We start from the raw sequence: 27,481 nt of genomic DNA on the forward strand, positions 1-27,481 counted from the left end.
CCTTTTGTTCCTTAGTTTCTACCTTAGTGACACTTAGCACCACAAAGAACTCAAATCAGGCTCATCGGAGAACAGACTTCTAATCAAAAAGGCAGAATTCTAAGATTTTCATTATTTTCTTTCAGCCTCATAAAGCAATTGCATTCCTCCTCCCAGAGGCTTATTGTGTTACACTCACTAAAGAATTCGAATCCACTACAGTTAGGCCATGTCTACACTACAAGTTTTGGTCTGTGCCAATTACATCAGCATTAAGACCACAGCAGTTAGTAGATCGTGCATGTGCATTTATACATGACTGCTTGTGTTAGTGCTGCACATACTCACAAGGAGTGCTTGTGTTGATGCCAAGTGCAATTCACTATGGATAGGTATCCCAGTGAGTCATGTGCCACCCTCCAACACAATTCCTTTTTGTACATTTTCACAATGCATTGTGGGGCACACACAAGTCACGCAGGGAGGGCTAGAAGCAAGGGGTCAAGTTCCCATGATGCAAGTTGCTCCATCCAAGAAAGCCAAGCCTATTTCATAATTTTCACACCTTTTTAAAAACCCCACACACCTGCATGGCACTTGTCACTGTTCACCTTCTCTGACAGAAGCATAGGGCCCAGTGACACTTGTTTTTATAATTTGACAAAATGAATTGCAACCAGATTTTTCCCACCCTGGAATCCCAGTACTCAACAGTAATTTTTCTTGTGATAAAGATTAAAAAACAAAACAAAACTGGATGGCTTAGGAAATAAGTATTTGAATATAAAACCTTTCACCTATCAGTCACAGAATCAGATCAAGCCCAAGTGGAGGATGAATGAAGTCAGAACCAGACAGTAGTTTGGTGGACTGTGAAAAATGAGCTGTGCCTCATTTATGGTGGTCAGGTGTCTTCATCACAGACTGACACCATGGCTGACAGACAAATGTTAGAACAAGCATGGGGACTACACTGTCTTTGAATCCCTAAAGGAGATACATCTCCAGGTCAGGATGGAGAGATTTTGGGTGCATCCACATTAGGCAAAAAGTTCACATATGGTAGGAATACACCTAACATGTGGTAAAATTCTACTGAAGTTAAGGTGGGTGAGGTAATATCTTTTATTGGGCCAACTTCTGTTGGTGAGAGAGACAAGCTTTCGAGCTTACACAGAGCTCTTCTTCTGTATAAGCTCGAAAGCTTGTCTCTCTCACCAACAGAAGTTGGCCCAATAAAAGATATTACCTCACCCACCTTGTCTCTCTAATATCCTGGGACCAACACAGCTACAACAACACTGCATACAAAAATGGCAGATAGTGACGACAAGGCAGTTTGTAATTTTCACATGCGTTAGCAGATCCTGGTAAGATCAAACTGCTAGCATGTTAAAAATGCAACTAGATTTTTATCTCATTGTAGTTACTGCATATTAGCTGACGTGTAGTAAGAACACACATTGTTTCCTAGTGAAGACAAGGCTATCAAGGGGACTGTATAAGTCAAAACAGCCCTGGTTCAACCTATTCTGTCCATAAACAGAAGGCATGTCTCCAGTGTCATCAAATTAACACTAGATGATGCATTTCTAACCTCCTCTAAAAGTGTATCCAGGAACTGTCAACTTTCATGAGCACTAAAATGAATTAAAGGAAAAACTGCAAAAACTGATGATGTTCATAACCAATCTTTACTTGTTATTCAGAAAAAAATCCAGATGTGAAAGAAAACTACTGGAAGTTAACAGCTGAAGAAAAGTCTGTTTTTCTTTTCCTCCAAAAGATAAGAATATCTTTTCCAGAGAAAGGCAGTTGTCCTATCCACATAAAAGAAGACTAAATTGACTTGAAATATTTGAGGGAATAACAATGTTTTTCCACTGCTCTAGGTGGAATAGCAACAATTAGCATTTTCACATGAACACCTTTGAAGATATCCACCTAGATATTTTTAACGGGTGTAAAATTAAATTAATTCAAAATTCAGGGGCTTTTTCAAATATGTCAAGTCTCCTTCCTCATTTTCCTGCTCAATTCCCCATCTGACAATGCTTAAACAGCAATCAATTTACATCATTTTAAATCCCATAGAGTGTAGTTTCTGAAATGTTCATCTTTAACTGTAAAATTGCATTAATATGCAATGACATGACCCAGTTGAAATGTAAAAATAATAATGTAAAACTGACCTGCTAATATGCCAGGAGCATGTTGCAGTATCACCCAAGATGCATATCAGACCAATGCCTATTTCAAGTTTAATGATAAAGGAGTTCCTAGGATACAAAATAGTGAAGATCATAAGTCCCATAAGGAATTCCTATCACCTCTTGTTGGAATTCAGAAGTCCGCATTCATAGACAACTACCAAGAAAAATGAAGACAGAATAAAATGAGTGGGGGAAATATAAGTGCAAATAAATTTAAAGCAAACACTATTTCTGGCATTGCTAACTTGTTTATGAGAGATTTAAAAAAAGTAAAATGAAATATGAGTTTGGTAGCACTGGTTCTCACCTGCAGTCCTTAGTATCTGAAGAAAGGCATAACCTGGACATAGCTTGGTCACCATTGCAACACCTCCTGCCATAACAGCAAGAGCGACAGGCAAGACCTACTGTCCTTCAGTGAGCAGTTTCTGAGCAGGTCCCTCACTTAGGAAGACTGGCTTGACTTTTGGGCCTCGTTCCTATCCAGGGAAACCTTTAGAAAACAAAAAACATACGAGAAGATCAGCCAGAGACAGAGAGAGAGGTTCCAGTACAAACACTATGGAGAAAACTGCTGAAAAATGAGGATTAGGCAACTTTGGCAACATTCAAGCAATGTGATTTCCAAATTAGATTTGGGATATATAGTCCTAAAAGGTTAACTGATTTGAATTATCCGGTCTCTGCCGCTGACTACTTGAAGTAGGTGGCAAAACACAATCCATTTCCTTTCCATCTATAACTTCTGTTGAGTTCAGTAGTTCAAAAAGTCTTATTATCACAGCAGATAAGACAGAATTATGACTCTGGGTTTGACATAGTGGAGTGCCTCATTACACATTGTCACAGACATCACAGAGTGCACTACAGATTTCCCCCTCAAGGAGAAATAATGAGCTGTCCTGGGTCCACGGCACTTTTTACAGCATCTCAGATGTTTCCCTTTGTTTACTGTTTCATTTAAAAAAATAGCAGCCAAAGTAAACAAAAAGTAAAACAACAGTAGTATAAACCTGATAAAAACCAAAATGCCATTGTTGCTGACCAAGCAAATATTATACTAGTCATCGAAATAATCTGTTTATTTGACATTCTGTTGTAATAAAATGGGATGCTCGCATATTCTCTCTTGTACAATTCCCGCCTCATTATCATCCTGTCCAGTTTGCTGCAGGCCATGACGTAGTCTTTGATAATAGTTTTGGCATATGTTTCCTAGGGAAAGGCCTGGCCACCCTTCTGCTGAATGGATGTCCATTGCGTTAATGCTGAAGATGCATATGTGCCGCCTCCTGCTGTGTCAAACCCATAACACCCACGTGATCTGTCACTATCATTTAATACCATCCAAGCAACATGAATTATACAGACCTTCTCAGAGAAATGGGAAATGTATGTATTTATATTGTGCACACACATGAAATACACTATATATATTAGCAACAAACACTACATTTAATGACAGATAAGCTTGCAGCAGGGCATACCCCATCAACCCAAAACCTTACAAGCAGGGAAATAAAAAGTTAAAGGGAAAGACAGGTGCACTCCTTTTCACCTTCATATTGAGTACAACTGCAATACACTGCAATGTCCCATAAGACTTTTGCTTCCATCTCCAACAAATAATCCAAAGCAGAAATAACACTATAACAACAATTTTATTTATACAGTACCCCTGCCACTAAAAAGGGAATCCTCATTAACAAAAACACCCCAACCTCCACAAAATTACAGACAACATGGGTAAACAAAAAGAATAAAAACAAGGCAATGAAACAACAACAGTGATAGCAATTTAAGAACGCTTCAAAAAATAAGCTTTGAGGGTTTTTTTTTTAAATGGGGAGAAACGAAATTACATGAATTTAAGGAGGGAGCGAAAGCTCAATCACCTACTGACTCAAGGCATGATGTCCTGAAGCTATCCCAGCTTCATCAAATTCATACTCTAATGAAAAACCTTAACAGTGAGCTCAGCAGTGTTAAGGCAAAATAACTTCCCATATGCCTGGAACGTGTGACAATCTGATGTACTGATCTGTTGGTAGAATTGATATAAAAAGCATATGATGTAATTTTTTATTGTACTAAAACTCACTGACATCAGAAATCCACCATTCCTTTTACTGTTAGATTGAAACTCTCTAATGCATCCTTAACTACAGTGCAGCTTCTGCTGCACCATAATATCAAAATCACTATCTAGCACCTTGCCACTTTCCACATCAAGCAAAATAATTAAACTATGACTCAACTGCATCTTATTGCCTTGCCAGGTGCACGTGGGTGGACAATGCATCAAGAACTAAAATATTAATCCAATGCATTCCCCTATGCAGCATTCCCAGCTCAGGGTGAAACATGACAGCAACAATCGCCCTGAAGGTAAAGAGTATGAAGAATGCAACACAAAGAGGTTACCAGTAAAATATCCAACCCTCCACAATAAAAGACCTTAACAAATATTAAAATGGTTAAGGAAAAAAAACACATACATGCCCATTCACACAAAAGAAATAGTTTAGCATATACAGCAATAGAGGAGCTTCTAACAAGAATCTGTAGGTAGAACACCTCTTGCTTGAGCACATTCAGAAACAGATAATTCACTTCTGCTGAGACTGAAAGCAATTTTTTTGTTTTGTTTTGCTTCGCTTTTTTTTTTTAAGGACCCAAACCACTGGTCATAGGGTTGGATTCTGTACTGCATGTGGGATAGATTCAGGTTTCTAGAATCCATTACATATCGTGTGGGGTGTTTTTTTAACTGATGATATACGAACCCAGAGAAGCTGAAATTCTCATGAGCTAATATTTCTTCCTTTATTGAGCAAGACAGCAAAGCAAATCAGAGTTCCAAACCAAAGCACAGAATATGACACAGGAGTGCTCTAAACATGTTTTGTATATTTTCCGTGCTTAACGAATAAGCTGCCCCATTGATCACAGAAGGGCAGGGCCAGCTCTAGGCACCAGCAAAGCAAGCACGTGCTTGGGGCGGCACAATTCCAGGGGCGGCATTCTGGGTTTTTTTGTGTTTTGTTTTGTTTGTTTGTTTGTTTGTTTTTCGCTTTGGCAGTTGCACTCCCGAAGCTTGGGGCGGCAAATTTTTTGCTTGGGGTGGCAAAAATCCTAGAGCCAGCCGCAGAAGAGGAGGGGGCAGCAGAGCCACCGGTCCCTTTAGTTCCCTGTTCCCGCTCCCCCTTTTCACTCCCACTGAGAATAACTTCCGGCTGCTGTGGGGAGAAGAAGGGGGAGACAGTTCCATCTGCGACAGCTCTGATTGGTTATTCTGTCCCAGGAGGAAGGCAAGTTGGGGACAGGCAGGCAGGCAGAGGGCTCAAATTCACTAAAGGGCTGGAGTGTTTCCTGTCACGGAGATTGGCTCCAGCCCAGCCCCAGCCAAAATCCTGTAACTGGCAAACAAAGTGCAAGCATTGGTGAGGCTATAATAATGCAGCATGTCCTCTTAATCGCAGGGGTTTTGAAATTTTCCAAACCCAGAATGTTTAATAAAATGTCAACCCAAAAGTCAACTCTATTACTCCGTGCCCACGATGCTGCCTTGGAGTCCTTAAATCTGATACTCCCTGGCATAGGCATGTTGTGGAAATTTGCCTTTGGATAAGTAAAAATGGCACAAGTTGTGTTGCTCCATCAGAGCAGGCCATGGGGCCAGCTCCTAAACAACATTCAACAGAATCACACATCTCCATACAAGTCTGGGGTTCCACAACGGTGAAGAAGAAGGGATGTTATTTTCTATACATTAACGTATTTAATAAACTATTTAAATAAGATGACTGATACAGCTACAGAGGTTGGTAATGATACAGACCGTCAGCTTGCCCGTCCACTCATTTTGCACAGTGATTCAGCAGCATTAATACCAAACAAACTGCCCCACAGTCTTCAGTATGTGTCTCTTTTCTCCTCTTCCTCTAATGTAATCGTCTTAAATTACTGTGGTATTGACATTCAATACAAGGCATTTCTTTAGAAGTGAGAATTAGCATTTCAAATCCTATGTGACTGGAAGGGGGGGGGGGAGACACTAAAATTGTGGAGCAAGGCCCTTCTCACAAACTCTGGAGTCAACAGTTCTCATGTTATCAGAATCTCATGACTGTAGGATGTTGGGGGCTGTTTGCTGTTGTTTTGGACTTTTTAAAAATCACACTTCCCATGGTCTCCTGATGTTTGTCAGCATCCCTGTAAACTTTCAGCCTTACTCAAAATGGTTACCATTTCGCCATTTCCCTCCCCTCCCCCCACTTAGGATGAAACAGGACTGCTCTTAGTGCAAATGATTACCCACTGGTATCCATAATGAACAGGAAACCATGAGAGAACATGGAAAATATGGACAGGAAGGAAATTGAGGGCACATGCAAGGGAATGTAAGAAAAATTAAGAGATATAAGCAGAAGAGAAAAGTTGTTTTTCATGTGTAGTTTTCTAACTAAAGCAAAAGTGGCTTTAAAATGTAATTACATTTATTTAAAAAAATGTGCCTTTCAATTGCTTTAGTCACAAACCTATATTCAACTGAAAAGTGACAGTACAGAACTGTTGAGAGATTAGAGTACAAGAGGAATTATAAATGGGAATAATACTCCATAATTTCTACTGTATAAATACTGAGGCACTAAGAAGATAAAAGTTTTAGTTAAAAATGAGTTGCAAATCATCCTGAAGACACCATCTCTATCTGCATGCATGCAGCAGCTTGTACAAATGGGTTCTCTGTACCCGTTGACACAAGTCACCAAAGTGGAAAGCCAGGCATGAGAAATGTCACTCATCTAAGTCTGTTTTGGTTACATTTCCTATCACCAAGCAGACAGGAAGCGTTCTCAGACTCACAAAGAAGCAAACAGAAGCCAGAGCTAAAAGTAGACTCTTTTTCTGCATGCTATTACTCTGAAAGAACGGAAACCATATGGAGATCAGGTTATTATTCAGCTAGTTAGAGCCTTCAGGTGGCTTCAAATTAAAAAGAAAGATTGTCAACAGATGTACCCATCCACTCTACATCCTCTTTTCATACAGTGTATTAAAACATTATTATTGCTTCATCCACTAGTGCTGCTATAGCCAAAGGTATGCCAGCATTTCAGTATCTGATTGTTACTTTACTGTAAGAACTCACACATTGATAACTTAGTTATAAAAATTCACTCTGGGCTAAGCCTTTAGGTTTTTTGGAATGGTCAAAAGTAGTTGTAAGCATTTAAGATGTTTCTACATTTTAAACATATTAACTCTGGCACAGATCCGCTTTCTCGTCTACCATGTCAGTTATCTGTGCAGTTACCAATTCAGCACTGAGTGCTGTACCAGCCTTCTCTTGTGAACGAGCCCATCCAACACGTCCCCATTACATTATGTCCTAAACTTACATTGATTTAAAAGGAATTGCCATAGGCAGCTATACCAGAATAAACACATGTTAAAGCTTTAAGAGTTTAAGGACAGGATAGCCCAGTATTTCTTTTTCATGTTGAGTGGTATCGGCATTCATGAAATAGATTCTTGGCACTTGTGTGTGGGGACATGAACAAGTATCTGAATGAGCACTGGGATAACACCTATTAACGCTACACATTAAACTTACAAAAATAATTAACACTGCCATGCATTTTAAATTTCATTCCTGGTTGGTGGGTGTAAGCTGGCATGGCTGTCCCTCCACCTCCAAGGGAGGCCATGCCTCCTCGCAGATTGGTCTGCTAGAGTATTCTCCCAAATGAAGCAAAAACAAAGGGAGGAATTAGCAGTTCTCAATGGGCCCCGGCCTTCAAGCATGGCAGGGAAACAAGCAGTCAAGGCTCTGGCCTGCAGGTAGGCAGAGCTGGAGCAGTTTATCCGCCCAGTCTAGGGGCTCCGACAGGGGCGAGCGCCAAGCAACATTGCTGAGGCTCCAGTAGGGACTCCCGAGAAGCACAGGCCTCCTGGCCTAAGGAGGGAGAGTACTGCCACCCCAGGGATGGGCTGGCAGGGGGGATGCGGGCCTGCTCAACTCCACCATGGCCCAACCCAGGGTCCTAAACAGTGGCAAAGTGGTCTGCCTCTGGGTCAGCTGGGATTCCACCCGCAAGACGCTGACCAGTGGCACCACAGCCAGACAGTAGTCTCACTCCCCTGGGCTGCTTCCTATTCTCCCCCTCAGGTGTACTTGCATCCAGGGGTCATCCTCAGTCTCCCCAGGATACTCTGCCAAGAGCAGCAGTAGCAGCTCCTCAGCATCGGGAATGGCAGGGCTCTCTGGAAGCTCAGGCTGGTCATCTAGGCAGCAGCAGTTCTCCTTGGCGTCCCACTCCAACAGCGGGGAAGAAGCATCTGTCTCCTTCGGCAGCTCCCTCTTGACAGAGCTGCTTGGCCGGTCTTTTAGACTTCCTCTTCCTGTCCCGCCCCTCTGCTTCCGGCATGCGGGGCATGGACCTCCTTGTTCCACCCACCAGGTAACTTGCGGCGTTTCCTCCGCATCCGCCTCTGAGGGAGGCCACGCCACCTCACTACCGTGGGATAGCAGGAGAAACAGCTGTGCATTGTGGTGTTTGCTTTTACACCAGCTATTTGAAATGTGAACAGAAAATGATCAGACTTTTTAAATGTAGTACAGCAAATAACTCATTATGCAAATATAACCTAGTGTAGCACGTGTGGTATTCTTACTAACTCTGCCAACTGGGAAAATGTACATGGAAATCTACTGGCATCGTACTTTAATTTATGAACTCAGTGCCATACATTAATGTCTATCATCTTATGGGTTAATTTGCAACTGTATAGTGATTTGCAAGGACAGTAGAATCAAAGAATCAAAAGCAAAATATGCACAGAATGCCAACTATGATACTTGTAAATATAATCACACCTACATTCATTCATTCAAACACAGAGGATTCACTCATTTCACTCATCAATCAGATTGGTATATTAGATAGCCGTGGGCAGAGGGTAAGATTTCAAAATATTTGTTTATTTTGAATAGCACAGGTAATGATAATAGATAATAAACTAGGGCAAAAAATTAAGAACTATTATTTCTTCTAGCCTGAAATGTCTCTGGGAAATATTTTTCTTTAAATGAAACATTCAGAATTGTATGTTATTAAGAAGTGAAGCTGATGGTTAAAAATAGGGAATGTAGCAGAAAGCCCTTTTAGTCTTGCATATTGAAACATCCTTACCCAAAGTTCCTTCTCTTCCATTATCCCTGCAATGGCCCATGAACTTCTCAAAAATTGCTGCTGAAGATAGCCTGCGGAAGCTTTTAGTAATATTAGGATATTACTTACTGCTTACCAAATGCATGAAAAGTGACTTAAATGAAAAAAAAAGTCATTCCAATAGTATTTGCAGGAGGGACCAGTTGCTCTCATCCATTCAAACAAACTTGCGTACACACTCCAGGCTTTATTATCCAGTCTACTAAACTACCTCTAACAATTGTCGGATCTTTAAAATAATTCAGTTCAATGAACAAGATCTACATTTTACAGGAAGTTGAAGCCTGTTTATTCTAACAAGGACTCTAAACTCAGTCTAAAGGCAAGCTATCAAACTTGACAACATGAGGTTTACCATAATACAGGCTCAAGTTCAAGGCTCCTTTCAACCCCATTTAATGATGGTATTTCATGAAATGTAACCATATGCCAGCAATCCAAGCCTGAACCCAATTTCTCCACTAGCAAAGCTTGAATGAATTCAAATCCCTCAATCCAGCCATTCTTTTGGACTTTAATGACTGATTTGAAAGGCTTTTTGAGATTCTACTTTTCAATCAACACGTGATCAACATCAGTAATGATGATCAGCCACAGAATCCATAGTCATTGGATACCTTCCTGTAGCCTTGCCAAGTCCCACACACCCCTCACCCTCCACAAGTCATATTTTGATGGTCAATTAAAATACCACTCTAGTTCTTTTCCATGATCAACTCTCATTATAGGGAAATGCAGGTGAACAGATGTTGTGTCTGGGTTGATAAGTTTTCATGACAATTTTTCAGAGCTACTTTACTGTTATATATTAAGCCTCCAAATTATACATACACATTGTTATGTTGTATTTAAACTGATACAAATAAATTTTAGTGTTATGCTCTTTGCTAATCTGCAGGATGGCTCCTGTCAGCTTCTGTGGGCGCCCAGCCTCTGAAGCTGAATTACACAGTAACAAGGTGTCTGCTTGAAAGATCAAAGGGACATTGGGATAAATCGTGCCATAAGAATTATTGATACAATTATAATTACTAACACACACACACACACACACACACACACACACTTTATTTCTCTAATGACAGTCTTGGAACTCTAGGCATTAAGATACAGCAGTATGCGTCAGTGTGTCGTTATCTGTTAATTAATAAAATGCTCCCAGTACAAAGATCTCTTAGTGCAAGTGCAATACCCCACCTCCCAAACACTACATAAATCACGCTGGCCAATCTAAATAAGAAAGACTTACAAAATAAACTAAACACCTACATCCACAGGTAAAGGCCAGCTGGGTTTACACCATGCCATGAAGCTGTTGATGAAGAAGATGAAGATGACACCACCACCACCCTGGCTCTGCTGGATCCCTGATCAGCAGAATTCCAGCATCAAGAGTTCTCCATGAAACTGTACTGGGCCACAGAGTTAAATTACTGAATGTTAGCACAAGTACCTAAAAGCTGGCATTTCCACACTGATGACCAGGGAGAGAAGAGGTCTTTCAGAGATCTAGGTTCATGCCAGGGGTAGGCGACCTGTGGCACGTGTGCCAAAGGCAGCATACGAGCTGATTTTCAGTGGCACTCACACTGCCGGGGTCCTGGCCACGGTCCGAGGGGCTCTGCATTTTAATTTAAAATATTTTAGAAGCTTCATTTAAAATTAAAAACCTTATTTACTTTACATACAACAATAGTTTAGTTATATATTATAGACTTATAGGAAGAGACCTTCTAACAACGTTAAAATGTATTACTGGCACACCATTTCTGAAAGGTTGCCAACCCCTGATCTAGGTTGTTGTAGATCCAATGAGAAAAACAACTAAACAATCTTCCTCCCAGCCTTTTTCTGTACAGACCTTCCCATGGGCTTTAGTCTCTTTAGGCCCCAATCTTTAGCCTCCAATCTGGGCTCTAGAAAGTTCTTTCCCAGCCTTCTTTAGGCTTTCCAACTCTGTAGTCTCTCTTTTAGGGCTCAATTAGTTTTCTTCCCCTGAATTTAGAGGTTTATGCCCACCACTTCCAGATGTCACTATATAGGAACTCACGCCCCCTTCTCTTCTGGGTTCTGGTCCTGGGACCCTATATATTCAGCAACTGCCCAATACACTTGACATGATTGCATCACCTTTTCCCTGCATCAATTCCTGCATGGCCTGCTCAGTTCTAGGCTTCTTTACAGACTTTCCCAGACTGGACACTTCTCCACTCCTTGAGGTCCTCTTTCGGCTATGCTCCAGGCTTCCTGTCTGGAGAACTCGGCCCAGGTTGTTTGACAAACCTAATTTCCTCCATGCTGAGCTCTAGCTACTTCTTACATTGTCCACTCAGAGTCATATTCCTAGTCTCCTGAACCATCAATCATATGCTCCAGCTGATGACTAAAAATTAAAAAAAACTCCTGCCTTAAAGGGACTATGTCCCTATAACAGACATCCTGGTCTGCAAATGTCCTCCCCTCCCCAAAGGACCAGTGCCTTGTTACAGGGGGCCACTCTGCCATAGTTTCAACTTACAAGCCTCACTTATATCTTATCTAGGCAGGACTCCAGCTAACTTGGTCTCATCTAATCTATGATTTAGGCCAAGTTCTTTGAAAGCAAAGATCTCTGTCAGAATTTGACACAATAAAGAGAAACAGATGCATGTTTTCTACATAATGATCTCACTAATTCATCACACTATTTCCGCCATCAGCCTGGGCTCATAATAAGGAAACAGGTCCACAAACAGGTCAAAACCCTTTTGGTCAACAACAACTAAGTCTTTTGACAGAACCAAAAGTACAAGCACACCTGATCTTTCTTTCACAGGACGAGCTCAATCACCAAAAAAACAACAACAGTGCAGTCTCATGCAAGACCCAGGCTGAAAGCAAGAGTAAGAGAAACCAAGGAAATCTGGAGGTCTCTAGATGATATCAGAGCCACCTTGCCACAGTCTTCCCAACCTGCAGCAAAAAGAAAAGGTTAGAAACAGAGTGACAAATGGCAAGACTGCCAACCTCACGATAGGCGTCAAAGAACCATTCATCTTAAGATGCCATCCTGTCCTTCCACAGGATTTAACTGTAATCTACATTTACAGAATACCTAGTTTTATCACAACTCATGTTTTAAACATACTGTTTTAATATCAATAATGAATGTTTTTGATAATATCCATTTTTATTTTTTTGCTACACAATTTTAAAATTCTGGCTTTGCTGCCATCTTCCTAGCTTTCCTGTTGTTCTGTCTGGCTACTGAGACAGTTAAGATGGGATTAAGCATGTCAATGCAAGGGATGGGCACTGGAAAGGTTGGGGAGGGAATAAACAGACCACAGCCTGTGCACAGCAGAGCACAGTTTTGTGGTTGCCAATCTCCAGTGCAACTAACAGGATCAATTATTAAATTGTTCGTGCCCTTTGAACCTCCTGGGCTATGAGCTAAACAAGAATACACCCTGCCATTGATATTCACAGATGTGCAGATGCTGAAACTGTAAGGCTCATTCCCTTGCTTGAAGGGAATCAAAACACCCTGACGACACCTGGTGCACATTAAAGCCAGCTTTGATTTCAAAGACAGAAATTTAGGGGAAATCCAGGGGGTCATATTTGTCAGGTCACACGTTCCTCTCCAAATGTGGCTTTTCTTCTTTCCTTTCATATTTTCATTAACACTATCAATCCTAACAAATATTCTATTCTCTTTTTTAGCTCTTCCTGCCATCTGAACCAGCCAGTTCCACCCTAGTTGTGTGGAAAACCTGATTAGGAGACATACCTAAATTGTATGATGAAGTAGCAAAACAGACCTGTTAAAGCCAATCACATTGTGACCCTGTGTGACCATCACATGGCTATTCTCCTATGTTGAGAACTGCTTGAACCCAGAGAACATCACTTGTGCAAAGTTATCATAAACATTTGGAATGCACCTTCTGCTCTTTCAACATGGTCACTGCAATGAATGTGGCTTTGGCGTATGAAAAGTGAAGACACCGAGCTACTCGCAAACATAAAAATATAGGAATTGCCGAACTGAATCAGACCAGTGGTTCAACTAGTCTGGCATTGTGTCTTCAAGAGTGGCCAGTTCCAGACACTTCAGAAAAAGTTAGCAGAATATCCTGCATGAGTGGCCTTAAACATGAAAAACTTTAATTTCAAGGTTTTCAAAGTTCAGGGCCTTGAGTTTCTCTTCTACAGCTGAAAACATACTATAAGAAACACACAAAGTAGAGCATAAGCTGCTTTCCTCACTCTGCTCTAGGCTCTTGATACTTTACCGTCTGTAACAAGCAAAACACAGAACCAAGAATACCTTGGCAGGTCAATTAAAGGCGAACTGTTTTTCAACTGTTCTGTTTAAAAATGCACACTGTCAATTTTTTACATCTCCATCTGTACACCAATTCGGGATACTAAATGGTATCTTACATTTATTTATTTTTAAGGGATTGGAATTTATCTTCTTTCTTCTAGTCAAAGTTTATCCAGCGATTATTGATGTACCCTACCTGGCCACTATTTTACAACTCGCACCCTCCAGCTTAAATGCAAGAAAAATCACTGGACGTTGTATTTCTTTTAAAAAAGAACGTTTTCTCTTATTTGCCTAGCACACGCCCTTTACTCCTTCAGCTCTGTTTTGCAAAGCAGCAGCAGCAGATATCGCAGCCAGTCACAGCAACTAGGGACAGAGCAAAAAGGAAAGGGCTCAACTGCACCTTGAAGGGTGGCACAGATGCATCCTGTTCCAGGAGCACTGGGAGGCAGCATGCTACAGGCAGGCACAATACCTCCCACAGCTCCTATGGATGGCTGCTGCTGCGCCACCCTTTCAGAGAGTGCAGCATGTGCCCCCCTCCAATCCCAGCCAGTATGGAGAGGGGTGACAAAGCCATGGCTCTGGCCCCACACGGTGATAGATATCTACTCAGAATCACTAGCAACACTAGTCTGGAACACATCTTCCACTCCAGGGATCCAGTGCCTAAGGGTTCCTTGGATTTTCCTCCTCACTGCACACCAGAACATGTGCCAGGCACAATTTGTTCCAATGTTTACCCCTTATATGTATTTGGGAAGATGATTCTATATTAATATCCCATATAAAATTATAGCAACAGACACAGAGCCAAATTCTTCTCTCATACATACGCATGTAAGTACAGAGGAACTGACTTCCATAGAGCCAAATGAAGTCAATGGAATTACTCCAGATTTACTTCAGTGTAACTGAACAAAAGTTGGACTCACAGTCTTCAGCACAACGTATTCCAGAGCAGGTAGAACTGGGAAAGCCAGTTTCTCCATTTTGTGAGGAAGAATGTATTAAGTTTCATTAAGTTAATTTTTATACAGTTTAGTGTTCATATGTCACAAATGCCAAATCACAAAAATATGTTCATTCTGGATTCTTCTTATTTTGTGATTTAGACTTATTCCTGGCCTCTTCATTCCCGTTTACAAAGGGAAGTTTCCGGACATGGCACTGAGAGCATGTCACTGCTCCACATTCATTCAAGCATCGTTTTAGAAATCTTGCTCTGCTAAATATTTTCTCACACTGGCTGATCAGACCCAGAGCTCGGGGCAGTAATTTACTTTGGTCATTAAAAGGAAAAAGAACAGAGTGCATTATCAGCTTTAAATAGAAAAGGCTGAATGTAAACTAACACAGCAGCAGTAGTCAGTCTATATTATACACCATAATTTAAAAAGCCATTCACATCCATTCTGTGGCAGAAATTCTAGTACCCAAAGAATTAAATTCAGAAACTCTTTGAATGATTCCAGAAAGCATTACTCACTTTTTACTGTCATTGGTATAACATCATTTGTACCATCTTTTCTCCCCAGTATAATATCTGCTCTTTGTATCTCTCAGACTCTTGGCTTAGTTTTGCATATGTCTTTCCTCAGTCTGTAACAGTTGCCCTCTGCCCCCTCTATGTAGTTTAGGTTTTGCTTTTTCCCTCTGCAAAACTTGCTTTTAAGGCAATGGTGCTATGCAGCTTTTTTTCCTGATGCTTCCGCAGCAATGTACTGAAAGAACATTCTTCCAAATATGTGAAAGAAGGGACAGCATAATTTGAACTCAAGAGTGTCTGCAAGTTTTAGGTCACGTATTTCATTTACTATGTAGGTAAATAGGCCTGTTGTGTATAGATAAAGTAACAGACAGCAGTAAGTGATACACTGCAGTATGACAGTCACATGATGAAGCCATGAACCCTCATGCACCTGCTCCAACGGTGCATGTAGTCTGAGGGTTTTCCCTGATTGATGTCGGTGTAACTGCTTCGCAGGCTGTGTGGGTGAAGGATGTGGGTTGGCTTTCTGCAGTGCACTGTTCTAAACTTCCATCTGACATTACATAAGGAGAAGAGAGACGGAGACTCTCACATGCCCACCCACACAGACAAAGAGACAGATATAAAAATACATGACCTTAAAAGTCAGGAAACAAGCAAAAAGGAGGAAGCATCTTTCTCACAAGTGAAGCAAATAAATCATAGATGAAAACACCATGGGCATAAAAACAACGAAGAGCTAACTCCATTCCTGGTGGAACACCACTGATGTAAATGGATTTACATTAGGGATGAGGCTGGCCCATTACCTTTACAATACTTGTTAGCACCCACTAGAGCTAGTGCTTTGCTCAAAATATTATTAATTTAAGCTGGCTATTTAATTTGAGTCCATGCTACACAGAAAGCAAAAATACAACAACAATCCTGAACAACAACAACAAAAATGTGTGCTTACGTTTGGGCTAGTGCAGTCGGGGAGCATCTGGAAACTAGAGATGAGCAAACGTCTAAAGTTTCCAAAGGTCTGTTTGGCTACACATCCAAAAGGAAGCTCTCAAGCTAGTTTGATTTTACAAAAAAAACTGGTTCACTCATATCCCAAAAGGCAGCAGACCATTCAACAGTCCAATATTATACACACACCCTCTCTCTTTTAGAAGGCAGGAACATCTGTATGGTCTCCTGTTCAAGGGCTAATGAATGTTACCATGCTCATCTGAAACATTTCCAGTAAATTACACTTAAATACCTTGGGAAAACTCTGTTTATTATTAAAAAAGGTGGGCTCCTGGAACTTCAGAAAGAAAGAATTCCTCTGCGTAAGCCTTTTCACCTCCAGAAACACCTTCTGTCCTTGCCACACCGTGTGTTGTTCCATCTACTATAAATCCAGTTTTGTGAAGGCAAATTATTCATTACACTTGTTTAAAAGAAAATGATTGTGCTGCCACAAAATAATACGTATATGTAAGTAAGCCACCTAACTCCCAATTCTATCCATGTTGTACATAGCTACATAGTTACCCAATGGAGTGTGGTTCCTTTTATTAATAAAGTTACAGTACTGGAAGAAACTGAGTCAATACAGCAGTTTGTGGCTGAGGTGAAGGGTGTGAACAAAGGCTGTTCATAGAAGGCTGTGGATAGAAGTCTCCCAGAAACTTTGGAATTCACACACAGAAATGTGCTGAAACTTTGAGCACGTGTAATTGTGAAAGAGAAGCCTGAAAGAGAGAGATGTGAGCAGAACAGAGATAGACCTGAACTCTCACTCCAGATCCAATCATATTCCAACTGCACCCACTGTGCCAGAACCACATACAAGAGAGGTACACAGCCACTGCTACTTTCTATCATCCCTGGGCTGCAAATCGCACAAAGGGAAAGGGAAATGGAGGCAGGAGTTGTAAGAGTGCTAGGTGCTATGTCCTTGTCCTAGGGGCAGGCCCTTTCAGGGAAGTCAGGGACCAGCCAACCTGTGACTGGCTCCGCTAAGGAGAACAAGACAAGCCAGATCCAACTGTGAACAGTTAATTACCTAGGTGGCTGGATGTGAGTTAATTAGTTAAGGAACATCTGGGCCTTATAAAGGGTTATGAGGGTTCAGACAGGAAGCCCCAGAACACAGCGAGGAAGCTCCTAAGGAGAGGGACTTTACAGAAGAACTGGTTAGAGAGCTCACCAGAAAAGGTGACCTCTGAAAGGAGCTGCTGGAGGGAGATGGTTCCAAAAGGGCTATGAGTGGCAAAGCCCTAGGAAGGCCCTGTCCCAGCAGAAGGACCGCACCTGACAGTGGCAAGAGGTCCAGGTCATTGGGGAACTACACATCACTCCAGAGAAAACCCTCTGCAGGGTCCCTGAATCCAGAGAGGGAACCCTTCCCCAGGTGACTGCAGGAGGCCAGACTCCAGCAGTGTGTTCCAAGTCAAGAGGGCATTACTGGTGAAGAGCCTGGATAGAAGAGACAGCTGGATTCAGGTGAGGCAGACAGACTAATGTTAACGGACACTACGGGCGAACATTTGTTTGCATGTCTGTTCAGCCTTTGATTAAATAAACCAGACCACTGAAGTGGCATTGTTCACTATATACAAGCCTCACTGAACTGATTAATAACCCATAAGGGGAAACTGAAGCAGGAACATACCTGCCGCTCCTCAGCGGGCTGCCAGCGGGTCACACCAGCATTGAAACAAGGGGGCTTTCAGGGTCCAAGTACCCATGCTATAATAGGCCTCATTCCTCCATGCCCAGCCATAGAGCTGGCTTCGATAGACAGAGGAAGCAAGCAACACAATCTGAAAAGGATGCTCCCCCCATTGCTAGCAACAATTTTTACCCTAGCTCCCCATATCTTTAGCACAGTTCTGTGTACAAACTACACAATCTGGTCCTAAATAATAATAATGAGTGTATAATAGACCTTCCAAGTATATTACAGCACTATAGAATCCTTGTGTATGGAATTATAAGATTCTTGTAATTTTTCTTAATTCGGGGAATTTTCTTGGAACTATAGCTAGAAATATAGATCAAGATTTGATAAAGTGACCAGTAATTTTGGCTGTCCCACATGAGGTAGTTCAAAGGGACCTGATTATTGGGGGATAGTTGCTCAGCATTTTTGAAACAAGTAGATGTAGCAAGTTGTGCACCCAACAATGTGTGGCATTCAAAGTCTCTCTTTTCTTTTTTCTTTTTTTTTAAATCTTGGCCACATGAAGTATTTGCTGTGTAGAGACTTAAAATCCTGAACCACATTTACCTACACTAATACACCTGGAAGAAACAGAATTATTTAACTTTCACTTGCATCAGCAGTCTGCCAGTAAATATTTGGCAGGGGTTATGAGGCAGGTTAGTTGCAGGTTATTATAGTAGATGCAATTGTGAAGCTAAAAAATGTAGCGCTTTCCATCTATTTTTCCTCACGCTGACTTCAGCTAGGCATAAAACATACAGACCTAAGATGAGGGTTTGGATGTAGTGTAACATCCACAAGTCTTGTTTTGCAAAGTATGACAGAAATTCAAAAAGAAACAATAAATGCTGGCTACTTTTTAATGATTACTTTGTTGAATGTTAGTGGGAAACCACTATATTTAATTCCTGGTGAAATACCTTGTCTTTAAAAGACTACTGCTAGAAAACATTATGTACCATAGCCTATCCACAAAGGATTTAGCATAGCAGGATATGAATGCTACATCTGGGAGAAGATATATGAAAGGTAACAATGATTTTAAATATCAGAGGGGTAGCCGTGTTAGTCTGGATCTGTAAAAAGCGACAAAGAGTCCTGTGGCACCTTATAGACTAACAGACGTATTAATTTTAAATGTCAGTAGCAAAGCAAAGGATTCTAAAACTTCAAACCAGAGGCTGCATCTGGACTAAACTTTTCTGGGCGAAGTAATGAAAATAATTGGCTTTGCATGCCTCATATTATCCGTGATCTTGAATCCATCTCTGTTGAATAATGATCAGCACTGGTGTGAAATGCCCATGAATAGATAGGTGAAGGAGAAAAGGGAAGTGAAGTGAAGTTCAATGTTAGAGAAAATAATAATAATAGTAATAGTAACAACTGTTTAACAACTATGATAATAAGCAGAGATTAAGTATCATCTCAATTTAACAGATGGGGAAACTGAGAAATAGGGAGACATAGGTATTTGTCAAAGGTCATATAGCAGGCTATTGGCAAAGCTGTAAATATGACCCAGGGTTCTTAACTGTAACTGCACTGTCCTACCTGCTAGATCACAGAGAGCAAAAACAGCTTATTAGTTAAAAACAATCACCCCTATATTTCCATCCATTTGGGGCTTTCTGATTAATCCAATAACTACTACTACTAGCAATGTACGGATTTGAGCAACAGAAATTCACTGTTGCATTGCCTCTCATCTTCAACTTTTCTGTGGATTTGTCCTGCCTCCTGCAACATCAGACCCCAGGATGCAAAAAAGTCCCAAATTAAAATTTGTGCCAGGTAAATCATATTTTTTTGCATCAGAACACTGTAAATGTATCATCAGACAAGATAAGAAGGAATGATGCTCACCCACTTGAAAAATTAAAACGCTAACTTATTTTTTTCATGGGCTGATATCCCCAGTGGTGACTAACAGAAACCCACTGCGGCAGTTACTAGCCATTGTCAAAGTGCATAATTATCGCCTTGGTGCATCAAAAGCCTCAACACAACCATGAAGCTGTACTAGGATCAGCCCCACTTGCAATAATTTGCTCAAATCTGCTGAGCTCCTTAGCCTTCTTGGAAACAAGAGAGATCACATACTCACTACTAGTCCAACGCCTAGTCTGCTAAACATGTAAGAACATTTGACTTTGATACTTGTCTCATATGAATTAACCAAATGCTGCAATAGCAGCAGAAGATGCAACTGAAAGAGCTCAAAAAGAATGCATGCTAAACAATTATATACATTGCAAGCCTGTGTAGCATCTCATAATAAAAATGTCTGTAGTTTGGAATTCTAATCAAAGGGTCTGGAAAACAGGCAAGCCCTCTGGCCCCATTGCCTTTGGGACTGGTGAACGGTCACTGCTGGAATAAAGCAAAAGGGTGGATCCTCCGTTTATTCTTCTACTAAATAGGGATGATGTTTACCTAACTCACAGGGGTGTTGTGAGCTTAATTAATATTTGTAAAGCACCTTGAGTACCTATAGTAGTCATGAACTATTGCTGTAGGATATGGTGATATTTCAATTATGCACCACACACAAATACAGGCTGCTTCAAACTCAGAGATGGTAACCAGCTATTCAGATACTCCACTCTAATTATTGGTTTCAGGCCAACAGATCCAGACACCCTCATTTTTCCAGTGAATGCAAAATGTGAATCTGTGAATCAGCAGTTATCTCAAAATGTAATAGTCAGCCAGCATCCAGTCACACTCCAGTTCATCTCCCCACTCAGTCCTGCAAGGTTCTGACCAAGCCAGAAATTTCACCACTGAAACAGCAAACCTAAATGATGAAGAGGGGCATCTAAGTAGACATATTAGATGAACTAAGATCTCAACCACATTTTTTTCTTTTTAAACCTTTCTCCCCTTCCAATCAGATTGACTTTAGTATCTTTGAAATATCTAAGCACAGAGGATCTCTAAAATATTTTGAGGGGAGACACTCAGTAACTTCGATGTTATGTCTCTTTATTTTTCATGTATAAAGTGATCTTTTTAACAAAGGTGATACCCAGAGCAGGGGAGAAGCAAGGTAAGAGTGGATGCCTTGAAATTAAAATCCGTGACAGGACACAACACTACAATTAAGTAAGTTAACTAACACAACTGCATTTAGAGAAGCAATAAAAAAAGTATCTTATCCTTGAGTGAGAGTAACATCAGAGAGGTTAAAGTAAAAACCACAAACTAACTCTTTCCTGCTAAGGAAAAGTCTTTGCAACTAATCAGCCTTGCCTGCATGCTTACTAGCCTCCTATTTGTTAAGCTTTCCCCCTCCTTACAGTCATTCTAATATTTATACTATCTGGTCAGAATAAACCCTTGCAAGGCACTTTGAGTGCAAGATCAATCCATGAGCCAGTCTCTCTGTGGAGGGGTGCCAGGATTATATGCTTTCCCATTACCTTTTAACCTTCACATATATGAATGCTCCCCCAGATCTCTCTTTCCCCCATTCTGTTGGTTTTAAGGAAGAATGAAGGGAAACACTCTCATACCCACACTCACGTTCCTTTGGGTCAGCCTTGACAGTCATGTTTTGACTCAACAGCTTTCAGGGAGGAAAAAAAAGCAGCACTGACAAGAAATTTGTGACTTCCCAGCCAGGTTGTTTTGGAAGGAAATGTGCTCTGCCCTTTCGGGAAGGGGAAATTGCTTTGTAAGTCTAGACCGAGCCCTTCCCCTTCCATGTCTATTTCAATTCATTTAAGACAGAAAACAAAAAGGTGGAGAACTGAAAGGACCATTGGGCAGAGTTTCCAAGCTCAAAACAGAATTATATGCGGGTTTAAAGAGTGCTTTGGCAGCCCAAACCACTGATGAAGCATCAACCAGGGAGAGGGGAGGAGAGACAGGGAGAATGAAAAGACTAGGAAATTAGAATGGAATCTAAGGGTACGTCTACACTACGGGACTATTCCGAATTTGCATAAACCGGTTTTGTAAAACAGATTTTATAAAATCGAGTGCGCGCGGCCACACTAAGCACATTAATTCGGTGGTGTGCGTCCGCGGTCCGAGGCTAGCGTCGGTTTCTGGAGCGTTGCACTGTGGGTAGCTATTCCCTAGCTATCCCATAGTTCCCGCAGCCTCCCCCGCCCCTTGGAACTTCCGGGTTCTGTCTGGAGAATTTTTAAAAATGATTCTGAATTTCATCTTCTATAACGGAGCGCTGATAGAACGGATTTGCCTGCCCTTACAGCGATCACGTCCGCATGGTCCATGCTGGAGCTCTTTTTTTATTTTGATTTCGGACTGCATCGCCACCCGTGCTGATCGGAGCTCCACGCTAGGCAAACAGGAAATATTCAAAAGTTCGCGGGGCTTTTCCTGTCTACCTGACCACTGCATCCGAGTTCAGATTGCAGTCCAGAGCGGTCAGTGGTGCACTGTGGGATAGCTCCCGGAGGCCAATACCGTCGATCAGCGGCCACACTAACCCTAATCCGATATGTTAATACCGATATTGGCGCTACTCCTCTCGTTAGGGAGGAGTACAGAAACCGGTTTAAAGAGCCCTTTATATCGATATTAAGGGCCTCTTGGTGTGGACGGGTTGGGCATTAAATCGGTTTTACGCTCCTAAAACCGATTTAAACGCCTAGTGTAGACCAGGCTTAGGACAGGGATTGTGGTAGCATCTGCTATAGTCAAAGTGGAAAAGGAGAGAGGTAGAAAGACAGAACAGGTGGCAGGCAGGCAGTCTGGCTATAATATCAGACTCATTTGTCTTTACATCACTACAAAGAAAGCAACACCAGACGTGAACGTCTAGAACTGCGCAGGTCATGGAGAAAATGTAAACAAGGTACCAGCAAATTCAATGCATTTGACGGCAATATTACTGATGAATACCCAACAGCTAAAGATGTGGTAAAGAATAAAGACATGATGACACCAACCAGCTGTCAGATAGGATCAGAACAGCAGGAAACTTGAAACAATTAATCAGATGAAATTAGATGAATTTTAAGAGAAGCCCAGAGAGGCCAGATGAGTGAAGATGTGGGAGAGGCCACAGAGAACATCTTGAGAGTTGCACTGAGGCCCAGAAAGAATTAAAACAAGGGCCCAAAAGGAAAAGAGGGGTCTGGAGTGGCTTGAAACAGTAGCACAACTGATGACTAAAAATGCAGCACAGGTTGAAAGTGTGTTCCAATGCAAGAAGCAAGCTTGGAGCAGCAGCAAAGACAAATGATTGAGGGAAAAGCAGCCCTGGAAACCCGGAAAACTAGAGGGGCCTAGTGAAGAACAGATAGTGAATAGATGTGGCCCCAAGAGATTTAGAGAGAGGTTTAGGATAATGTCAGAAGAATTTGTGAGTTAAAGCAGGGAGTGAAGCATATTGACAGGAGTTTTGGACCCAACTAAGAGACAGGGAGAATGAACATTTAAATTAAACTAATTCGTAGAGAGTCATTGATCCTCACAAGCTTCTGTTTTATTTACTGTTTATTTTTATGTTTAGGCAGAAAACATGGTTTTCTGTGTTTGCTTTTATTTTAATTTTTTTAATTAGGGTTTTTTAGGTGGGTGGAGGTGGTGAAGGGAGTACACAGTTTGTGAAGATCTTGATCATTTTCATATTTAATACCTTGAGCTCCCTTTATGGACATAGAGGTAGCTGGCACTGTGATATTTTTCATATGGGAAAACAAATGCAGGCCTAGGAAGCAGCAGTGCTGTGAGATGAGTACTCAGAGTCAAAGTTCAACCAGGGTCCTAGGTCTAGGAGAGGTTTTTTTCTTTCTGGGAAGCAAATTAATATACATGATTGGTCTCTCACCTTTCTGGTCTCTCACCTTTTTAGCCCCTCCCTTAATAAAAATAAAAAACAAACCAGTAATAATTTTGCAATACCCTTAGCCTTGTGCTTTTAGCCAATAGCATATTTCTTAGTTGTGTGTGTTAGTGAGAGAGGGAGAAAATCTGGCAGCACATCTTTTAAGAACTCATAGGGAGAACTGTTGCAAATGCCAGCTAATATAGCACATTTCTTATCCTGAGGTTGCACTGGGCTACAGCCCAGTTTCCTTAAGTTCCAAATTAAGAAAAATAAATAAATAAATAAAACAAAATATTTTTTTCTTGACTAAGTGCCAAAAATGATATTTTCCCTTCTTATGCAAATTTCTCTGGACTAGAGATGGGATTGATGATAATACTCTGAGTCATCATCTCCTTTCCCTGAATCAGAACATCATGTAGATGATGTAGTGTTTTCAGTACTGACACTTTAAGTGGCCTGACTCTCTTCCCTTCTAAATCACAGAGTCAGGTTCGTGAGGCCAGTTTTGTAAACAAGGTTATTAAGTTGGTCAGTTCTGGTAATCAGCATCAAGATAATGACAGTCACTCACTCACTTTTCCCTTCAACAGACCAGAAATAGTTGATCAGCTAAATCCTTCCCAAGAAGTGATTCAGCATAAGTAAATGCAATTAGGCCACAGTTATTTTTTTCTTAAAGCTAGAAACTACACCTGCATATATAAAATCATTTAAACTAGACACACCTCTCTAGCTTTAAAATTTGGAGACACCTCTAAGCCTATCACAGGTCTTAAGGAATATATGTGCAAAGTAAATAATTCATGTGCTAACTTTCTTGTTAATCAGACTGGCAAAATAATGAATTCCATTTATCAGGTGCTACCTGTCAATTTTGGCCTCATGTTGTTTACAGCATACCTGTGATTTACTGTAGGAAAAATATTGATTTCCCTAATGATCACAGAGAATTCTGCTGAATTTCATATACCATTACTGTGGGGACTAGTAAATCAAAAAACATAAAAGTAGCCTTCTTGCTTATCTTAGCCATCTGCAAAGTTTCATACAACCAAAAACTATTTGATGTCATGTCAAATGGCAAATATGCTTCCCCGAAGTACCAAGTTATTTAAATATGTACACTGTACTACCCTAATATATAACACCTAATTAAGCAATTTGGGAACTCCAACTGGCAGGCAGAACACTGGCATACCGTACTTACAGAGTAGAGTATGGAAAAGAGCTAAAAATGAACATGTGGTATGCTGCTTGCCGCTCTTGGTATTTCAAGGTTGCCCATCACAGTGGTATCTAATGCTGCTGCTGCAGAGACCAATGACGGTATCTTAATGCCAGCTTGTGGATAAAGGCCCTTTACCATGTTTGAATCCATCATCTATAAAAAATTAAAGCAATGGTCATTTAACACCCCTAGAGACACCACTTTCTTCTATACTGTGGTTTGTCTCTACCCCACGCCCTCAAAGTCTCAGACAACAGACTGCTGCAGCAGTAAACACTTCAGTTTCATCCCAGTCAGCATCAGGTGGCACTTTTCTCAGCCATTTGAAGAACACTTACCCAAGGAGGGAAGCTGACAGAAAATGGCTAACTTGCTTTATCAAAATGAGTCTATTTCCACAGGCGGTTTAACTATAGGGGTGGGGGGAAAAGCAGATTTTCTGCCCCGTGTTCACTCAGCATGAGACAGTAAAAGACAGTGAAGATGAGTCATCTCTATGGGGTGATGGAGCTGCTAAAACTGAAGGAGTACTGAATACTAAGCAAAAAAGATTTACAAAAGAAAGCCTGTGTAAAACACAAAGGGATCCTGGCGACAAACTATGAAAACGGAGCTTGAATCCTTTCCTTAGATTACACTGTTCCATGTTAGCGGTTCTAAAATATATATATTTATTATTATATATATATATATTTATTTATTAATTATATATATATTATATATATATTATATATATATATATATATTAATATGATATTAATTATATCAGGTTAAAATGTTTTTGTTTTTAGCTTTTACCTATTTATATATCATATGCCAAAAGCAGAAAATAGATGTGACAGCATATCGAGACATGTATATCTGTTGCTGCTGTACATGGGAATGATCATAAGTAATTTAAATAGTTTCATTATATATTATACATAACGTATCCCTCCCCCACCCCAATACACAACTTTGACTAACTATATCATGGGTCCAAAAATAGTTCTGCACTATTGACTGGATTAAAACAGGCAAAAGATCGCTGTGCATATACTAAAAAAGTAATCAAACTACCTAAGTCCCTACTGCCAGCACACACAGTGATAACATTCAGGTGACATTTTTTAAATTTATAAAAATAGGAGCTATTTATGTTCTATTCATGAGCATGGAATATAACCTTGCATACTGCAAGTTTTTACAGCTCACATACATTCTGATGTCACTAGCGAAACATTTAGAGAGAGAGCTGCAAAGTTCTGATCCAGATCCAATCTTCTTTAAAGCTCGGCATGTGTTCAGATGTAGGTAGGGTGACCAGATAGCAACTGTGAAAGAACAGGATGGAGGTGGGAGTAATAGGCGCCTATATAAGAAAAAGTAAATAAGAAAAGAAAAGAAAGTAAATAAGAAAAGAAAAGAAAAGAACTGTCCCTTTAAAAATGGGACATCTGGTCACCCTAGATGTAGGTGTCTGAGCTGGATCATTAAACTTTGGCCAAAGGCAAAGTTCAGATCTGGGTCCCAACTTCTGCAAAGTTCAGGTGTTTTTGTTTCACTCATCTCTAACACAAGTAAATAAGAGTAAGACTAAAACACTCAGTACTTACTCAGCTCTTTACAAACAATTAATTAATAACATTTATAGAAAATAATGTTAAATTATTTAGGACTTGAGTCTGCATTTATTGTAGTGAACTGGAATTTTGCACTGACTTCAGTGGGAGCAAGAGAAGACCGAGAGTCTATCATTGTAGAAGAGAAGATACATGAAAATGTTATGTTCAGCACTCACTGCAAGGTGCTTAGCCCCCAGCATGCAAGCTATATAGTGGTTCTATGTATATGGATTACTGAAAGAGTAGATATTTAAATGTTCGTTTGTTTTCTTTTAATTAGGGCTCTCGTGCAATTAAAAAAATGTTTCATGATTAATCACGCAATTTAAAAAATATATCCCAATTAACCGTGTGATTAAACATGCTGTTAAATAATCAAATACCATTTATTTAAATATTTGTGGATGTTTTCTACATTTTCAAATATATTGATTTCAATTACAACAGAATACAAAGTGTACAGTGCTCACTTTATATTTATTTTATTACAAATATTTACACTGTAAAAAACAAAAGAAATAGTATTTTTCAATTCATCTAATACAAATACTGTAGTGCAATCTCTTTATCATGAAAAGAGAACTTACAAATGTAGAATTATGTACAAAATAACTGCATTAATAAATAAAACAATGTAAAATTTTAGAGTCTGTAAGTCCTCTTAGTCCTACTTCTTGTTCAGCCAATTGCTCGGGTAAACAAACTTGTTTGTATTTGAAGGAGATAATTCTGCCCGCTTTTTTTTTACAACGTCACCTGAAAGTGAAAACAGGCGTTCTCATGGCACTGCTGTAGCTAGCGTCACAAGATATTTACATGCCAGATGCGCTAAAGATTCATATGTCCCTTCATGCTTCAACCAACATTCCAGGGGACATGTGTCCAGGCTGATGACGAGT

General features: G+C 40.5%; 1 long non-coding RNA gene across 4 annotated transcripts in view; it reads right to left on the reverse strand.

Annotated features, from left to right (window-relative positions):
- Positions 1-27,481, reverse strand: part of LOC123365390 — a 340,326-nt gene that overhangs the window by 51,687 nt on the left and 261,158 nt on the right. For all 4 annotated transcript variants that reach the window (XR_006577558.1, XR_006577556.1, XR_006577557.1 and 1 more), the window contains 2 exons: positions 2,500-2,685; positions 2,172-2,258 (listed from right to left, as the gene is read on the reverse strand). This is a non-coding gene — a long non-coding RNA (uncharacterized LOC123365390). The remainder of the gene's footprint in view (positions 1-2,171; positions 2,259-2,499; positions 2,686-27,481) is intronic.

The sequence above is a fragment of the Mauremys mutica genome, chromosome 2, assembly GCF_020497125.1.
Source record: "Mauremys mutica isolate MM-2020 ecotype Southern chromosome 2, ASM2049712v1, whole genome shotgun sequence".
Taxonomy (NCBI): domain Eukaryota; kingdom Metazoa; phylum Chordata; order Testudines; family Geoemydidae; genus Mauremys; species Mauremys mutica.